Below are 18,671 nucleotides of genomic sequence, written 5' to 3'. Positions count from 1 at the left end.
GCTAGTAATACTGAAAAAGACAATGGATATTGTTTTATTTCATTTTCTGGACAAACTATCGAGCTTGGAAGTTTGTCGATTTAATTTTTATCTTTCTAGATTATTTGTTTGAAACTTCGTTTACCTGGTGTTCCCTTCATCAAGTCTTACATTAAATGAAGGATTCATTTATAATAACTTATTGCTGACCTCTTATCTGTACCCTGAAAACAGAAAATTTCACGATGTGACCTTGTAGCATCTCTAAGTTTACGTACAAAGGACACGATAATCCAAAAGGTCAATCGTCTGAATATTATCACTGAAGTCTTACAATGAATTTATTTTTATATTCAGCATTGCATACACTTCTATCTGGTTTCATCTTTTGCCTGTGTGTTCATTGAATTCTCTGTAAGTAATTATTTTATTTAAAATTTTTAAGAATTCTGTATGTATGTGTAACTCATATATTTTATGATTTAGCTCGTGTTACAAACTTTATCTGTTCCGTAACGCTGTTCTTAAACGGAAATTACTTGTTCGTATTAAAATTGATGTAAATAAAATTAATCCGTTCTAGTAACAGAAACATGGTACTGTGTATATATTTGAAATTATTGTATTTTTCTCTGACCAGGGCCGGCCCTAAATCGCACCCTAAAGGTCATAATCGTAGGACGTTAATTGAAAAATTTCAATTTATTTTTATATTTCAAACACTGTTCAAGTGTCACATGAATAAAAGCTATGAATTGATATAGTGATTGTACGACCATAATGAATAGTATTTATCAACTTTTAAAGATACGCAAGACATTACACACTATACCCAAATATAAGTATGGTTTAAGTTGTTTTATATATATATATATATATATATATACCCTTCATGGACCTCTCACGATACAGACGAATTCTGAAAATGTCTAGATGGAATTTTAAAAATTAGGGCGTAAATTATTACAAAACAAGGCAAGAACCATTTCGAAAGGGAAGGAGCAATGCTTTCCGAGAATTGAGACGGGAAAGAATTTTTCGAGAATCGACATGAAGCAAGAGTTCGACAAAAATTTACGAGGTGAGATGAGGAGACGTTATTTTTCGTCTCCTTGAAAAACACACTTATGGTTGCTATATAACTGTAACCACTTACCAACAATACGAGAAGATAAGAGTGATGTAATTATAATCGATGCTACGACATTGCGCAAATTTTTCTAAGGATTAGATCGTTGATAATCTCTGTAATCTATGACTTATTAACGAGGAGCAGAAAGTATTGAAATTGCGCAAATTTCGACCGCGACGTTGCCAACAGAAAGATTCAGAAAATTGTGTGAAATTTTGCACCGAAAGAAAATGTGTAAATGTCATTCCTGTGTGAGATATACTTGATTTAGGATTTAGGATTTACATTTGTGGGCTTTCGGCATCTAAGGCCATTTAGCCCTTCACGATTTGAGGGATGACGTCCCTCGGCGAGCACACAATCCGGGGAAAGGGAAGGAAGAAAGGATTGGGAAAGGAAGGAAGCGGCCTGGGACCTATAAGTTAGGTACCACCCCGGCATTTGCCTGGTGTGAATGAGGAAAACTTCATTCAGGGTGGCTGGTCTGAAAAAGCTGTTACACTTTTTCGACCGAGTGACCCCACCGGAAATCGAACGAGATTTATTTATTTATTTATTTATTTATTTCGGAAAAACAACAGGCAAATGCCTAATTACAGTTTTCCCTTATTGTAAAGTGTATTTAATACACTTTAAAATACATATATAATAACATACTAATATGACCTCAATTCTATTATAATACACTCTAAGATACACATATAATAAAATAATAATATGAAAGTAAAATATACGTTAAAATACAAATAGCACGATATACAGAATACAACAAATTTATGTAGAATGAAAATTTTGTTTGTAACTAAAAATATCTATATCTGGGTGTTCTTGTGACTTCTTATTATACAATATACACATTTTTTGATAGGCGATACATCTAATGCATTAGTCCTTTGCGCTGAGAGATGGAATATGTCATTATGGGGTCTCGTTGCTCTATGTGGGACACGAATTTTGATTTCTGATAACAAGTATTCTGAATCTATTGCACCATGAATTATTTTATGTAAGAAAGAATATGAAATGACTTCTTCTGCTTTCAAGAGATTGTAATAAATATTTGTTTCGAAGACCTTCGTAGTTCTCAAATTTTGGATATATACCTATTTCTTTATATGTCAAAAAGCGCACAAATTTATTTTGAATGTTTTCGATTTTATTTATATATTTCTTACTATTAGAACCCCATATTATCGCTGCATATTCCACCTTAGACCGTACATAGGCAGTGTATAATGTTTTGAGAGCATTAGTATTAAAAAAATCACCTCCTAATCTCATCACAAAGCCAAGATTCCTAAAGGTCTCACCAATTACTCTGTTGACATGAATATCGAATGATAGGTTTGACTGCAGAGTGACTCCAAGATCAGTAACATAATCCACTCTCTCAATTGGTGTTTGATTAATAGTATACACATTGCGTACATAGTTTATTTTCCTGGTGTATGATACTACTTTACATTTTCTAATATTTAGTAGCAACTTGTTTGATTCACACCATGGGGAAATAGCATTAATGTCATTTTGCAAAGAAATTGCGTCTAATTCCGTGGAGATACTGCGATAGATTTTTAGATCATCAGCAAACAAAAGTTTGTGGGAAGATGTTATTAAAGGTGGTAAATCGTTAACAAATAGTATAAATAACAGAGGTCTTAAGTTCGATCCCTGATATACTTGAATTGCATTCTAATATTTACAAAGCATTCTAATACTTCGATCTACATTAGCTCGTTATGATTCTCATTCCTCATTGGCTTGTTATATTATTGTCTTATTATATCTGCAACTAGTACACTGACCACTCATTCTTGTGAAAATTTATATGATAATAATATGTAACAAATCTTTTTTCACAGAGCCTACGAACAGTAACTAAGATGCAAACGCAAATATAAGGATTATTTATAGAAAGGTGAAAGCACAATTACTAAGATACGTGGTAGACACATCTGAAATATGTAAACAAATACTTGTTTCTGATTGGCCAAATCTGGAAAATGTAAAGAAATCCTTATCTCTGATTGGTCGAACGTCTGTCCACGATATTTAAAGGGAACTTCTAGGCATATATATATATATATATATATATATATATATATATATATATATATATATATATATATATATATATATATATATATATATATATGTGTGTGTGTGTGTGTGTGTGTGTGTGTGTGTGTGTGTTTAGTTTATTTAATTTTGTTTTAACTTTTTGCTTAAAATAACTATTTTCTTACAGTTTTAATTTTGCAGACAAACATGATACAGAAATGGTTATGGCAATGACGACAACACTGCAGAACATTGTTTTTTTTTTTTTTTTTTTTTTTTTTTACGCAATTTCCAATTTTGTTGCCTGCTCATAAGGCTTTATCTATGTCAACAAATAAGCGAGTGATAGTTTGCGCAATTTCAGTGCACCCACTATAATTGCGCTTTTCAACGAACTTAAAAGTTCGTAACTAAATTCTCTGTCTGTGTGCGTGTGTGTTATTTGCGATTTTTTCAATTTTGAGCCGCCCATTGGATGGAGCATCAAAAAAAGAAAGGAGTCATGGGAATTTTTTCGTGTCACTTTTACCGTTCCCGAGATATTGACCAAAACAGTTCCGATTTCGGGAGATTTAAGAAGTCATATCACGGGAACCATAAGTCATAGAGAGGATCATATTTGTGTTGATCAGGTGAACATTTTGTACAGAGTAAGCGGTGACCACTAGCCAACTGAGCACCATTCCTCAGATATTGACCAAAACAGTTCGGATTTCGGGAGATTTAAGGAACCATATCTGGGGAACCGTACTTCATACCAGTGTTGAATTCAGACTTTTGTACAAGGGGGGGCAATAAAAATTTAGAGGTGGCTCTATTCTAGATTGCAATAGGGCAGCAGGAAACTGTCGCAACAAAACTTGAGACTTATTATTGTCTGCTTGGTTGTAATAACCAACATATTGCCATTTTTACCTAACTAATATTGTAAAGCGTTTGTATCTAATTTCCAAGTTCTTTTTGTTTAACCTCGATTTTATATGAAAACGCGGTTTGTTAATTAGAACAATTAGGTTGGGCAAAAGAAGAAACTGATTTTCTTTCAAAAAAGCAGAAGTCTTTGCTTTTAAGACTTGTTATTTCCGAAATAAATAAACAAAAATAAATATTTTGATGCATGTGTGTACATATTCTAGGGGGGACGCATATATATTTTAGAGGGGGCTCAGCACCTCCATTTAACATGCCTGAATTCAACACTGCTTCATACAGAGATAATATCTTTCGAATTTTTCAATTTTGAGCCCTCCATTTTGAGGTTTGAGTATGTGTCTTCGTAAAACAACCTATCATAGAACGTTTTAACAGAACTCTTAAACAAAACGTGTGGAAAAAATTTAGTACTCGCGAAAATTATAAATGAATAGATATATTACAAGAATTGTTTAATGAGTATAATAATAAAGTACATAGAACAATTGGTATAAAGCCTGTAGAAGTTAATAAGTTTTTTTTTTTTTTTTTAAGTTCGTTCTGGCAATGCTCTTTGAGTATTCTCAGCTGGCTTATACTACGGAATATAAGCTTCCTGTCGTATTTCTGACATTATTAACTCACATTGTATCTTTCATGGAACCATAGTGGTCAACATTTATCATTCTTTCTTTTTTAAATGCAGAGTCTTGAAATATATATCAAATTATTTTGCGCCGAAGATCAATGGTAGACTGTTATTTTCCTCTAACAACTTCAAAGTATTATTTGGAATCAAGGCAGGTCCTAGGCAATTTGCCGCTCCGTACTATGCCATCATTTGCCACTATTTCTTTCTCTATAAAGAACAAATCTTAAAAGCCACCATTTTAAGTACTAGCCCATCGTGAATAACGTAGAAAGGGGAAACAGCACTCGCACTCAGAAAGGCCTAAACTCTACAAATACAATCTCGCTGTGTCGATTTTTCTTTAAACGATAATCTACTATGTTAGTGAAAGATAAAGCAAACACATCTGCAGAGGAAAGATGATAATCCTTTTTATAAAATTCAATATCGAGCTTCAGTCTCAATATATCAGTTTGCAATTCCGATGCGACTAGCTCTTTTATCTTTATTTCTTGATTTTCCTCCTACATCTGTTAAAAAATTAAAAAGAAAATTTGTTTCCACCTTGAATGATAAGGGATTTGTTTATCCCTTATAAGACAAGACTAGTTCTCATATCAAAACTGTGATAACTAAGTAAATGAAACAGGTGTTCGCTGTTGTTCAAGAACTGTGTTTTTGTATTTGACAACAATCAATCAATTCATGCTGGGGTTTGTTTGACCATTTGCTTTAGCACTGTCCATGTGACCTTAAATTAATGCAACTTAAACATGATTTATGAATGTAAAATGAAACGAAATCTTTGAGTTTTATGTCCCACGGTTATGCCGGTTAGGCTAAAGGAGACGGTTATGATGAGGGACGAATGAAATGGTGGAATGAAGAAAGTGGGAGGAAACGGAAGAACCCCGAGAAAACCCACGCACACGGTGTTCGTCCACCACAAATTTCACTTGGCGGGAGCAGGGTTTGAACCCGGGACCCCAAGCGCCAGAGGTGAACGCTCAACCATTGAGCCACCGTGGCCCCCGATTTATGAATGTAGTAAGTATTCAAATAGATCAGCTTAATAAATTTAACTATCATCATCATGAAGTCTGTTTCCAACAAGAAATATTTATTTTAAATAATATAGTTATGACAGATTTTGTCGCTCCTCGAAACTTGCCCTCCCTTACAAATGCACGTGTTGCACATATGGTAGAGCCGGCCCTGTTTGAAATGTAAAAGTAGGGCATTGCATATCCATGTAACAGATTGCAATCTATAGCAAGAACCGCATCTGATGTGTACCCAAGTTTACTACTGATTATGAACATAGTAGGCCTTATGCAGAGTCATTCTGACGGGTGATTAGTGCCACACTAAAGGGTTTGACTAACATATGTGATCTGCAGTAGTCAGACCTTTAGTATGGTGCTAAGCATACTTCAGAACGACTCTGCATAAGGCGGAGTGAATTTATCTTTACATATATTTTAAATTAAATAAAATATGGACAATCATTTATAAGGAGGGAAACTTCAAACGGATAGCTTTCAAAGAAAACATAATTTTCCGTAATAGACGGTTTTAACTGTATTAATTGCTCATAATGTAATTACGTGAGTGTATGCAAATGAACCTTTCGAGAATGCAGCGCCTCTATGAACCAGTTTGAGTACTATCAGTAGAAGAGATTCAGTCAGAGAGTGAAATGGCAACCAAGAGTGCAGACAGAACTTGGGTGTAATTTGCCTCGCTGATTAACCTGCACACGTGTAATAATTCTCAGTGAGAGAGCTAAAATTAAGTCATGTTTTAACTGGTAATGGGGTGACGGAGCGGAATGGCTGCATCCCTTCAACCTGCGATGTTTTATGCAAATAACGACTAATAAACACAAAAAGCAAATAGAGAAGAGGTAGCTGTTATAAACATACGCGGACAGGAAGTTTAGCTTTATTTTTGTAATGGTAACTAACTAACGTACTACACACGGTGTATCATACAAGAAGTTTTTAATGTATATTCTTAGTCAAAAATTAGCCATGCATATACCTCTCTTTATCACGGTACACCATATTCTCGCAATAGGAAAGTTTAAACTTACAACTAACATATCCATTGGCCAAAGAAGATGAGCAGTTGTTCTATTCGGCTTGTTGATTGGTTGATGTTTAAAAGTATCTTTCGTATGCAGACTGGTGTTCCTCACGAGACGAGACGAGACATTTTCAATTCGAGACGAGACGAAAAATTTAAACTTGTTCACTCGAGTTTTAGATCTCAAACACTGTTATACTTTTACATGATTCATGGCATAAAACTACAAATAGGCCATCATTTACTACGAAAAATAGGCATTCTGTATATGATGTACAGTATACCCTTTTGAATTCCCGCTTTCTTTTAAGTAAATTATAGATTTTTAGTCAAGCGGCTACAGCATCATCCCTATTTATCGTAGGATCATGGTTCGTACCTCGTTTAGTTTACAACAGAGCAACCTTTCAAACGGTACCATTCTCATTTTTCTATCATGTACCTGAGGCGGGAAAGTTTGAGATAAATCGGGATTTTTCTCTGAAAAAATTCAAATTTTGAGCCCCTCTAGATCCCCTGTGTTAATGCACAGATCTGAAAATCAACCGAAAAATACTAAGGAATGTACTCAATGTGTATACAAAATTTCAAGCTTCTATTTTGAATAGTAAAGGCGGGAAAATTATTTACAAATAATCCCCACAATGCCCCAGATTACCGCAAAAGACCCTGATCTAAAGTAAAAAGTTTCCTGAGACATCTCTATTCATTCTAGGATCATTGTTCGTACCTCATTCTCTTCAGAATAGAACAGCCTTTCAAACGGTACCATTCACATGTCTCCCTCATGAATCTGAGAGGGGAGAAATCGTAAGAAAAGGGATTTTGGGGTTAAAATATCCCCTTTTTTACCTTTTGCCCCTCTGGATCCCCCTGTGTTAACACAAAGATCTGAAAAAATCTGATAAATACTACTCGGTGGACTGAATGTTTGTGCAAAATTTCAATCTTCTAGGTACAAAAGTAAGCCGACCAAAAAATAATAAATATAGGCCTACCAAAAAATGTTCTTGACGTTCTCACCACCTATATTTCGACGCAGAAAGGCGTGAAACCATACGTAACGTGTTCTACAATATCTCTAGACTTGGAGAAACAATAAAAAACGAAGTAAAAGGATTTATTAGTTCTTTTTTAAACGAATAATGAAGACATTAGTAGGCCTACCTAAAAATAAGTACTAGAACTCTAAAGGATTAAGAACTTCGTGATTATAATAGTTTAACCCGTTCATATTCGAAACATAGAAAAATACATCGAAATAAATGTATATATTTTGGTATTTGCGATTTCATATATTTCCAAAATTTTCTTCATAAGAATCCATTTCTATTAAATATTTTCTAATATAATAATATGCTAATCAAAACTGTGAACATCACTTACATCGGAGAGTCTTATCCCACTCCCACCCTTCAAGAAAAACTTTATATGACGGTGCTGCTTGGCTTGCAAAAAGAAAAATGTAGACAGCTACAATCCTATATATACAGGATGTCTCAAAAAGTCCCCTGACATAGGGTAACTCTGTCAGTATTAGAGTTACAGCAAAATGTAAGAGAGAAACCCGTCTCCAAATATGATGTTTTCAATCTAAAGCGAAGTTTTTTTTTTAATCGGACGAGCCGTTTGAGCTGTACACTCTTTAAGCGTCCAACGTTAAAGGAAAATGCAATGTTGCCATTTACCTGGGCCAACAACGTAAATGAGTGAAGTTACTGCCTTTTACGCTAAGATGGTCGATGGTCAGAACCCACTTCAAACAGTAACTTCGTTCACTTATGTTTTGGATTCAGATAAATGACAACGTTGCATTTTCATTTAACATTGGGCGCATGTAGATTGTACAGCCGAAACGGCTCGCCCGATTTCAAAATTCCTTCAATTTAGATTGAAAACATCACATTTAGAGATAGTTTTTCCTCTTACATTTTGTCGTAACTCTGATAATAACACAGTTGCCCACGGACCATAGAGCACCGTGCTACAAGTCAAAATAAAGCAAAAATGTTCCTCGTCTGGAGACGCGAATTGTACTATGTGGCAACGTTGCAGATAAAGAACCATAGATTAGATCTACCAGTGCAACAAATAATTACATCAATTCTTGTCAGATGGCAGTTAAAGTCAATAGACGTTGACACTAGCACCACTTATTACTTTAACAATCGATGTAACTAGTGATGAGCGCAAGAGTCTTGGTCTTGCAGTTTTTGCAAGAGTCTTGCATGCAAGACCAAGACCAAGACCAAGACCAAGACCAGGTATCCCGATGCAAGACCAAGACCAAGACCAAGGGGTACAAGACCAAGACCAAGACCAAGACCATACCTGCAAGACCAAGACCAAGACTCTTGCGCAAGAGTCTTGCACAAGTACCGCCACTACTTGAATTTTTTTATATAATGTAAAAAAGAAGGAGATGGATGTTTTGGCTTCAGTAAAAATGCTGCTGGAGTGAATGTGTTCCCAGTAGTTTATGCAATCCGTGTGAGTCGATCAGTATGTCGTTTTCTGAATCGGTTGTTCGCGTTTTCTGTAGATATTACTCGTTTTCAAGCCATAACGGTGTCATCTCGCCCCATGTGAGCTTTTTTGTGAACAAACACCGTGTGCGTGGATTTTCTAGGTATTTTTTCGTTTCCTCCTATTTTCTTCGTTCCACCATTTCAGTCATTTCTTATCATCACTGTCTCCTTTGTTTAACGCCTGTGTTTAACGCCTTGGTGTACAATCGTGGGACGTTAAACTAGATACTTCATTTCATTTCAAAGCATATTAGTGGTGTTCTTTTTCCAAAACTAAAGAGATATGTATTATTGAACATAGGTAATTTCGTACACCATAGATCTCGACTACATGGGTATGGCCTTGGCTCCGACACTCAAACATCCGTTGGAAATTTTCAATGCGTGCTCTTAAAACTAATATCGAAATAACATTTTCATGACATTGACAAAGATTTAGTGCATGTGACCGCAAGTTTGATTTCATGGGCGGATGCTTATACATTGAATAATTGTTTATTAATATAACTTTTAGCCTCCTTAGGTATACGGCATATCGGGGATTAAACGATATAACATTATACTACAACAATAAATTTATATTATAAAATTGAAAGTGACTATTTTTGTGAGTCCTAATCTCTTGAACCAACCGACCAATCTCGATCAAATTTTCAACATAGATGAGGTTTGGGCCTGGGAGTGTTTTCGTTATTTCACTTTGACAGTAAAACTTAGGGGAGGGGAAGGGGTAGTTATAAAATAATGAATAAAACTTAATAACTCTTGAACCAAACGACCAATCTCGATCAAATTTTCAACATAGATGATGTTCAAGCCTGGAATGTTATCTGTCAGTTCACTTCGACGGAGCAATGTAGGGGAGGAGGAGGAGGGAGAGATGTACAAAAGTCAATACAAATAAAAATAACAATGACTAAGTTTGTGACTTAATAACTCTTAAACCGATCTCAATCAAACTTTTAACATGTATGAGGTTCGATCTTTGAAAGTTTTTTTAGAATTTGCTTCACTTTGATGGTAGAACCTAGGGGAGGGGAAAGGGAGGAATATATATATAAAATAAATAAAACTTAATAACTTTTGAAACACCCAACCGATCTTGATCAAATTTTCAATATAGATGAAGTTCAGGGCTGGAGCGATTTTTATCAGTTTACTTTTGATGATGCAACGTAGGGGAGGTGGAGGTGGGATATATATATATATATCCCACCTCCACCTCCCCTACGTTACATATATACTTCCACCTCCCCGTTTATTTTTACATATATATATATATATATATATATATATATATATATATATATATATATATATATATATATATATATATATATATGTAAAAATAAAAATATAAGTGCTGCACTTTTGAACCAGCCAATCGATCTCAATCAAATTTTCAACATAGATGAGGTTCTGATTTTTATTTTTTTTAAACAAATCACTTTGACGGTAGAACTTAGGGTAAAAGGTGGGGATGGAAAATGTACAAAAATAATTTAATAACTCTTGAACCACCTGACCGAACTCGGTCTCATTTTCAACATAGATGAGGATCGGGCCTGAGGTGGTTTCTGTCATATCACTTTGACGCTGCAGTTTAGGGGAGGGGAATGAAAGATATTTAAAAATAATCGAAAATGACCGATTTTAAAATGGAGTCTGTAGTTTTAGGGGTCGCTGAGATAAACAGTGACACTTCCGATGCTATTTAAATCCAAGTTCAGCCCAGTAGCTTGGCGGAAAGAAGAGAAGATACATAAAAACGATCGAAAATGACAAATATTATTGTCGAAGCCATAGTTTTCCAGTTCGCTGAGTTGAATACTGACACTTTCGATACAGCTTACGACCAAATTCAGCCTCGTAACTTGGGGAGGAGGAGGGAAATATAAAAATAATAGAAAATGACCGATATCACAGAGCGCTTTACTAATAGTAAAAAGTGACTGATTAACGAAATATATTATTATTATTTTAAAGTTTAACCCAACGAAGTGCGTAATTGATGCTAGTAATCCATATTCACAAGTGGGACTTCAAATAACTTGGAGTTTGATGCCGTTACTTTGTATTTCCAATACAGGTCAAAATGTTTATACAGATTGAATTTACACAAAAGACATAGACAGTTGAATCGTTTTCAGTTTTCACTCAAATTATTCTAAAATATTAAGAGATTTGATAATAATTATTATTTTAATTTTCTCTCTCTTTTTTAGTCAATATTGCTAAATATATCATCATCTTCATAATAGCTATTCTGCCTTATTGGCAGGTTACTTGCTGCAACTGAGAAGCTTCGACGTTCGGTGGTCCTCAGCTAGTCTCTTCGTCTTGACGTAGCAATTTTCTGTTTTCATACCTTCCTTCAACTAGTCTCCTTCGTTCCCTCCCTCTCTTTCTTTCCACAATACCCTCCAGCACGTCCCTCATAATACAGTTCTTCCTCAGCCAACATCCTAACCGTTTCCTTTTCCTTCTCTTAACAATATACAAGTATAATATTCTTTTTTTCCCTACTGCTAATTTCTTTTTAACACCTTCTCATTCGTTGTCCGTTCAACACACCTAATTCTATCCTTTTTTTCTCCATGCCCATGTATCGAAAGCCTGCAATTTTTTCATAACTTTTTCGTAATGTCAAATTTCTGCCCATAGAGTACATATTGGAATCTGTAAAACAAAACCTCAATATTTCATTGGAAGTTTGATTAATACAAAGATTAGCTAATCGTGGTTGAAAAGAAAAATCTGACGCCTTTAGAGTGTAAAAATAATTTTGCAATACATGGTATATCAATAAACTGTGCCGTCTTGATTTTCTTTCATGCGTCTCAGGGATAGCATCCCTAGTTTGGGAACCAGTGGAGTGTTGGATCTGTTAAAAAATATAAACAGATTACGAAACGTTGTAATTTAGGCATATCTTACAAGTAGTGAAGCGTGGGAAGGTAATCACCTATGTTGTACACTATCATGATACTTACACAAAGTTAAATTATATTACATTTAGAAACACGTATTATATTTCCGTCATTATTGGCGCATTGTAGAGTTTATTATCCCTTATATCCATAGTAAAATTTACCTAGGAAAAGCTTGAGATTTCTTAAATGCAAGACTTGCAAGACTTGCAAGACTCTTGCATGCAAAACCAAGACCAAGACCAAGACTGGGTGTGCAAGAACAAGACCAAGACCAAGACTAAGGGTTCCAGTGCAAGACCAAGACCAAGACTGGATGTGCAAGAACAAGACCAAGACCAAGACCACCCCGGTCTTGGTCTTGGTCTTGCATTTGCTCATCACTAGATGTAACTTATAACGAGATACTTTGTATCGTTTAATAATTACCTGTTCCTTGGGCAGAAAGTGCTCATACACAAGCACTATACCTGATATAGTGTTAATTTAAAAATAACAAAAGAAGAATGTTTTTAATATATATGTAAGAAATATACATTATTGTATAGTTGGTTACTATGTAGTTGTTTATAGTTACCTAATCAACATGTATGTTTGCAAGACAGTTTGAGTGAAAATACGTTAAAAAGAGTATCAACTAATAAACCATTTAATACCGATCATCGACTTGTAATTTCAATATAAAAGGTGAGAATACTAGTAAATGTAATCACGGAAGATATTTTGAGGTGTGAATAATTACTACCACAAAAACTTGACTTAAATTACTAGCCGAACCAGGTTAACGATTACCTTTGGTAAGAACGTTATAAACTGATTGATGAATTTGTAAAGCAATGCTATTGGTTCCAAGTTACCATGCGATGTTGCCACATAGTGAAATTTTGATTCCCCATAGCGGCTGAAGGAGGCCCCGGAGGGCACTCCATCATATAACATTTTCGCTTTATTTTGATCTGTACAAGAGTTTTCTGTGGTCCGTGGGCGCCATTTTTAGAACACCCGATATATATATATATCCAAACTGGAATTTTAAAAAAGTTTCCTCAACCTCACTTTTCTTCTTTAATATCTATAAAGTATCACTTTCTCTCCACCCCCACCCCACCCCGCATTACGTATATCTTTTTTCTGTACTAATAACAAAGAAAACCATAACTTTCAGCATAGAAAGGCGAAGTTTTCCAACTTCCAAACTCCTTCCTCTTTTCAGTCAACTAACCTGGAAGTTTTCACTTCATACATAGGATTAGATTATTTTTTTAAAAAAGAAAAAACAAGCACCAAAGTAATCTGCACGTGGCTTATTAATATACAAACGAAACTTCAGAAACTTCTATCCCTTCAAAGTGAAATATGTCCAGTTCACTTGTCCCATTTCTCATCAGATCCATCAGAGCAACAGTTGATGTTGGTAAATAACTGGTCAATAAATCAGAGGAGTATAAATACATTTTTTTCTTCGGCTTACGTTAAGGTTTTTCACTTAGCTCACTTCCTTTTTTTCTAAATTTTAGTGAATAAGGTAAAGTCAATAAAGAATAATATATAAAGTTATCCAGGAAGTTATCTTCATCTAAAATCTATGAAAGTGACTATGTTTGTAACTTGATAACGCTTGAACCAGCAGACCGATCTCGATGAAATTTGCCACATAGATGAGGTTCGGGCCTGGAATGGCTTCTATCATTTCACTTTGACGGTGCAACTTCCGGGAAGGGGAGATATTTAAAAATGATCGAAAATGGCCGATATTACTAGTGTCGAAACAATAGTTTTCGGGATGGCTGAGATGAACAGTGACACTTCCGATGCCATTTAACTCAAAATTCAGCCCCGCAACTTGAAGGAGGGGAGGATGTTATATATATATATATATATATATATATATATATATATATATATATATATAGGCCATTGAGTTAGAATCCAATAGAACTATCCCTAAATATACACTATCCGAACCATGGAGTCACGAGAAAAATATCAAATTTGGCATATAAATATCCCAATTTTGAGGCCACTTTCCTCATTACCTTATGGAAGGATATATTTGAAAATAGTTCCGTTAGACTCAGCATATCTAAATTAGTGTAAAAAGCGTAATTAGAAATGTATTTGTAAGAGTTTTTTTTTTTTTTTTTTTTTTTTTAATCAGTGTCTTTAGCATTAGTTCTTTGAATGAGCATTTTCTGACGCCATAATTGTTCGGCTTCCAAATTTATACATTATATCAATGGTCTCGAAAATAATTATTATTAATTCATCTAACACAATTTTGCAGACACTATTTGGCTCACTATTTACATGTTCGATATTTCTCATTGTCTTTTCATATAAAAGGTGGCGTGAGCTTAGTAAAAATGTTTGAGAAAGTATAACCGTACTTCTGTAGGTTTGTACTCGCAAATAACACCATAACATTGTCCTAACGAAATCTCTTAATACTGAAAGTGAGCTATAAGAACGATCAAAATGAGTAATAATGGCAAACTCTAACTTGTTATCATCTTTTGACCACTGGAAAATTCAATTTCTCACTCTCACTTATTCGGGAGACTAACAACACTCTCCTCCAGAATGCCTGCAGCCACTGATGTGATTCTGTTCCTCCTAGCAATTGGTATTTTACTTATTCTTTAATCCAAATTCATACACTATATTGTCCATTTGAGTCTCACAAAATATAAAGCATAACGTAGACAAACTCGCCAAGATATGAACTCAAACAGAACTATTGCAATATTTTTATAAGTTACTTTATATCAAAATGAGATCTCTTTCCTGCATCCAAGGGCGCCGATTTCTCTGTAAATTTGGGGAGGGGGAGCATTCAGATGCAGACGGTATATATATGAGGATTATAAGATAAATTGCATTCAAATTATGTCAAATATTGTACATTCACAAATACAATGAGGGGGCCCACATGAGTTTTGTGGACACGGCCCCCCTGGCCCCCCAGGATCGGCGCCCTTGTCTGCATCTATTCCCAAAATCAACCAATCACTATAAATTATTTACATATAAATTGTAATGTACTAATCATATCCCTCTCATTAACTACATCCCACATATTTGCTCTTTGCTATTACCAACTGCAATATAATGCAACTAAGAAATATTCACCGTTATCATATCTCTTTCCACAAATCTACATTTTGTCACTATCAATCACAATACAACCAGGAAATATTTGGCAGAATGACATTCATTTCATAAATCACTTTCAATATTTTTTTCTTCTGTGCTACCGATTACAATGCAATCAGGAATTGTTTGGAACAATATTCCTTTCATGAATCACTTTCAACAAATCCGATCTTTACTCACCTCTGGTGCTTGGAGTCCGTTGTTCGATCCCAGCTCGCGCCAAGTGAATTTTGTGGTTGACAAACACCATGTGCGTGGGTTTTCTCTGAGTTCTCCCGTTTCCTCTCACTTTTTTCATTCCACCATTTCATTCATTATTTCATCATCTCCATCTCCTTTAGCCAAGCCGATATAATCGTGGGACGTAAAACTCAAAAGGTTTCATTTCATTTCAAATCTGATCTTTACTAGTAGCAGTTACAACGTAATCATGGAATGTTTGCAGAATGATATTCCTTTCAAGAATCACTTTCAAGAAATCTTGCAACCAGGGAATGTTTGGCGGAATGATACACCTGACACGAATTAATTTCAACTATTGCTACCGCATACATCATAGTTGGCGCCTATAATGAGTATATTAGAATTAGTAGGTTGGTTTGCGATAACTTCCTGTTTAGTAACGGGTCTATGTAAGACATGAGCCTACATCTTAACTGGGGTCTAAACCACATGAGCTCCCAAAAGCAAACGAACCCTGTTCTTTCTCGCCAAAGACGTGTACACTAGTCATATAGCCAGAAGGAAGTTCTTGCATAGCTTCTATAATTATGTAGTTAGGAAGCTTTTTGGAAGTAGCAGACCTGACCATACATGGTAATAACAAAGAATGATATCCTTGGTGAATATTTGTAATGAACCTCATGTAGTTGGATTGAGTTTGTCAAGCTACTTGTGACAGCATTGCTCTTCGTCTCCAAGCATATGTCGATTTGGGTGATGTATTGGTGGACCATGGAGAAGAGAGATTAAAATTCTTGTAACGAATGGTATCAGAGTAGGGATGGTATCGAGACGAGACGAGACGAGACTTTGTACAGTCTCGGTCTCGTCTCGGTTTAAAAATAGCTGTCTCGGTCTCGGTCTCGTCTCGAGTCAAAAATCGTCGTCTCGGTCTCGGTCTCGTCTCGGTCAACAAATGCTTGTCTCGATCTCGGTCTCGGTCTCGAGGGCCAAATCTCGGTCTCGTCTCGGTCTCGTCTCGAAAGTCTCGAAATAAATAGGTGAAATTAAAATTGTAAAAGTATTATTATTGTAAAGTCTGTCGTTTCTGCTTCTTATTTTTGGCCTTATTCTTGACTTAGAATTATAGTATAGTGTACTTCTTCAGAGCTAATTTGCTAGCGCTGATGCCTTCCATGCGTATGTTCCAGTTTCAGTCATCAGTGGGTACATCAAATCTGGGATAAAATTCTAATAGTAACCCATATTTCACTTTCATCAAAAGACTTACTCATATGGCCTCAGTACTGCCTATACAATTAAACTCTATTAAATTAACCTCAGTACTATACAGTAGTTTTTTTCCTTCCTTAGAATAAGAATTGTTCAATACATTCTAACGGATAACGCAACACATAGCAGCATGAATGTATTTAATAATACCGAAATTGAAATTTTACAATTTCTCATTTATTATCCAATACATTCTGTTTTGGCTGTCATTTTAAGAACATAATATAACGTTAATTATCTGAACAAATAGGGTAAATTATTATATAATATATTTTGTTTAAAATTGATCAAATGCTTTATTACCGTTTCACATTTACGTGTTTAATTGACACCTTATAACACGAAATTCCTGAACTTTGTGGTGGGAGCTACGGCACTCATCTTTCCTATGTGTGGCCTCGGGTTGCATCACGAAACAAGTTAGATTCAAAGTCAGATGTTTCGCATAGTTCGCGACTAAATTTAAGAACATTCTGTTTCTTATACAAGTTCCTAAAGTTGTAATGCATTACATACGCATACGTATATCCACTGCCGTAACATAGATTAAGCTTATTCCTGAGCTCTTAGCGGTGCATGCGATCTTTATTCGAGAAAACCAATCGTGCGTTCATTACGTTGAAATTTTATATTGATTGAAAATTACTTGCGAAACATGAACATACATATTATATAAGTATATAGGTAATTCGAGCTAGCTGTATCTATTTTCTCTCTCTCGCCAAAACAAGTGATTCTTAACTTTCTAGTTTTCTTTTGTATTCATTTTCGTAGTTTTGCAGCAACATGAAGTATTAAATAGTCAAATACATATATATATATATTCGCTGTATGACTTTCGTTAAATTTTGGATCCAATTTTACCCTACCTTAATGACTTGGTTTAGTAAATTTATACAGTATATATCTATATCTATATCTATATCTATCTATCTATCTATCTATTATATATATATATATATATATATATATATATATATATATATATATATATATATATGAACATTATGAACATTAGTGGTAGACTATGTTAAGTCACTTTTTGGTCAAATTGAGTTAGAATACTTTTTTTAATAGACTATGTTCTTTCTAGTAGTGTAATAATGTAAGTCTAAAGCCATCTTACTACTTTGTAACTACTTAGTATAGTTTGAAAAACAGTATTATAGATCTTAGTTAAGGAACCGGTTTTTCGCTTCTCCTGTAAAACAACGAAATTATGGCTTGGTTTAGTTTACCTCTGAGGTCTCGATATAAAATCATCACCATCATAATCAAGCATTATCAATCCACTGCTGGATGAAGTCTTCCCAAGTTTTTTCTACAACTATCTATCTTGGGTAATTCTTTTCCAGGTTACTCCCCAGTGGTTCCTGATTTTGTCACAATTTTTTGTATGCGGACATTTCCTATGCTGTTTTTGTCACGTGGTATCCAATCTAAAATTGTTTTCGTCTATCGATCATAATTTCGTCTTGCAATATGTCCATCACATTTTCCGGTCTATTTTAAACATTATTTCATTAGTACCAATCATTAGTTGCCAAAGAATTCATTTCTATATATTTGGGCTACAAATAGTCCATATCCTCTACTTTTGTAGCACAGACACGCTACTTTTTGATCTTCGGATCAGGCAATACTGACTCAATTATCTAAATCAACACAATGTAAGAACGCCCATTTGCTGTAATGGCTAGTACGCTTGATTTTGGTTCGCATGGTCCCGAGTTCGATTCCCGGTGGCGGTAATGTTCAACGACCGAAGTTTTTCAGATTCTACTATGATCAGCAACTCCACG

At 34.9% G+C, this 18,671-nt stretch overlaps 1 protein-coding gene across 1 annotated transcript in view; it reads left to right on the top strand.

Moving 5' to 3' along the window:
* The first annotated feature begins 305 nt into the window (after positions 1 to 305).
* The window catches only part of LOC145671816 (putative phytanoyl-CoA dioxygenase), a 246,860-nt gene continuing 228,494 nt past the window's right edge, over positions 306 to 18,671 (top strand). The window contains exon 1 of the mRNA XM_081741047.1: positions 306 to 393. The gene's annotated coding sequence lies outside the window, so the exon portion shown is untranslated. The remainder of the gene's footprint in view (positions 394 to 18,671) is intronic.

The sequence above is a fragment of the Thermobia domestica genome, chromosome 15, assembly GCF_964235325.1.
Source record: "Thermobia domestica chromosome 15, izTheDome1.hap1.1, whole genome shotgun sequence".
NCBI classification, from domain to species: Eukaryota; Metazoa; Arthropoda; class Insecta; order Zygentoma; family Lepismatidae; genus Thermobia; species Thermobia domestica.
This window is presented reverse-complemented; position numbering and strand designations above follow the sequence as displayed.